We start from the raw sequence: 2,263 nt of genomic DNA on the forward strand, positions 1-2,263 counted from the left end.
GACATGATGTGAATTGGCGCTATAGAAATAAACTGAATAGAATTGTTTAACCGGCTGTCTTTGGCCTGAATGATCCAAACTGGGATCAGGAGGCATCATCTGGTCCTTTCACCCACTAACCATCCTCTCACCTGTCGGTCGGCATCATCAGAGGATTCAGAGTGACAGCAGACACTGACCAGAGAGTCACCCTCCTCTGAGAGGTGAGAGCAACATGGGGGCCGTTTCAGATCCACCAGCAGGGAGGACAACAGGAGACAGAAACAGCAGCAGAGGGACAGGAAACAAGGAGAAGAGTGGGGGAGGACTCAGAGGAAGAAAGATTTCATTAACATATTCCACTCAGCCAAGGTTGCACCAGTAATCCCAGTGCGGCAGCATATCAGTGGTTGGACCAGCCCCAACTCTGGCTTTCAGGTGGGAGAATAAATGAGAACTCCCACCTGAATTAAAGACGACTCCAGGCCTCTGGCACGAAGCTGAAGCAGCCCTGATGCAACAAAAAGGCTCTAAATATACAGTCACCATGAGGAAAGTCAGAGCTCAGGCCTGGTGCCATGCAGGGATGACTCATGACAGAGATATGGAAGGGAGATTAGATGCTGTTAGAGGCTCAATGGCTTCATAATCACCTAATATCTATCGGCAGAGCAGCTAATTAAAAGAACTATGATTATTTGCTGTAATGAGATTCTCTCTAATGACTGAGGCTACATGTTCCCTCACTGCTTGTGACAGAAGCCCCTCCTTCTCTAGAAGAAAAGCTTACCTGGTGAAGTCAGGTGTAGTTCTAGTTTGGGGTCTGTGTGGGATGGCGGGGGGGGGGGACGGTCTCACCAAATGAATTCTATTATTTTTAAAATGGGAGGATCAATCATTACTGCAGGGAAATGCAGCCCTTTTGTAGTCTAGCCTTCTGTCATCTTTACTGTTGCAGTTCCGCCATCTGCTGCCAGGGGGGAACTCAGAAAGCTTCAGGTCTCTCAGAACAAGGCGGCACGGTTGGTACTGGGCTGCTCCATTAGATCTGGTGTCAGCCAGATGCAGGCCGCCTTTCCTGGCTTACGGTTGAGAATAAGCTGCTTTTTATGCTGTTTAAGTCAGTTATTAGACTCTGGTTAAAAGTGCTAAATGCGCAGTAGTTCCTCTGAAATAGAGAAGTACAGGAGAGCAGGAAGTGTCGTCACCATCGTAGTGAGGCTGATTGACAGGTCCAGTCCCAAAAGTGAAATCCATTAAAACAAACTAATAGAAGCTAAAGATGAAACCGTTTGGACCTGATCAGCTGAACATCAACATGAATCATCAGACCAAAGACAGATGGAGACGGTTCACCCGGTCCTTTTCCAGGACCTGGTTTAGCTCCAAGGCTAGGCGAACTGTTTGCAGTGAGGCTAGGCTAACTGCATGCAGCGAGTCTAGGCTAACTGCATGCAGCGAGGCTAGGCTAAGTGCAAGCAGCTAGGCTAGGTTATTTGCATTCAGCGAGGCTAGGCTAACTGCAAGCAGTGAGGCTAGGCTAACTGCATGCAGCAAGGCTAGGCTAACTGCAAGCAGCGAGGCTAGGTTATTTGCATGCAGCGAGGCTAGGCTAACTGCATGAAGCGAGGCCAATGCTAACTACATGCAGCGAGGCTAGGCTAACTGCATGCAGCGAGGCTAGGCTAACTGCATGAAGCGAGGCTAGGCTAACTGCACACAGCGAGGCTAGGCTAACTGCATATAGATGGATGGATGATGGATGGATGATGAATGGATGATGGATGGATGATGGATGGATGGATGAATGATGGATGTTTCACTAGTCTAAGGTTTCACTAGTTTAAGGTTTCACTAGTTTTCACTAGTTTAAGGTTTTACTAGTCTAAGGTTTCACTAGTTTAAGGTTTCACCAGTTTTCACTAGTCTAAGGTTTCAGTAGTCTAAGGTTTCACTAGTTTAAGGCTTCACTAGTTTTCACTAGTTTAACGTTTTACTAGTCCAAGGTTNTAGTCTAAGGTTTCACTAGTTTAAGGCTTCACTAGTTTTCACTAGTTTAACGTTTTACTAGTCCAAGGTTTCACTAGTTTAAGGTTTCACTAGTTTTCACTAGTCTAAGGTTTCAGTAGTCTAAGGTTTCACTAGTTTAAGGCTTCACTAGTTTTCACTAGTTTAAGGTTTCACTAGTCTAAGGTTTCACTAGTTTAAGGCTTCACTAGTTTTCACTAGTTTAAGGTTTCACTAGTCTAAGGTTTCACTAGTTTAAGGCTTCACTAGTTTTCAC

Source organism: Cyprinodon variegatus, unplaced genomic scaffold (assembly GCF_000732505.1).
Source record: "Cyprinodon variegatus isolate N-32 unplaced genomic scaffold, C_variegatus-1.0 Scaffold24, whole genome shotgun sequence".
Taxonomy (NCBI): Eukaryota; Metazoa; Chordata; class Actinopteri; order Cyprinodontiformes; family Cyprinodontidae; genus Cyprinodon; species Cyprinodon variegatus.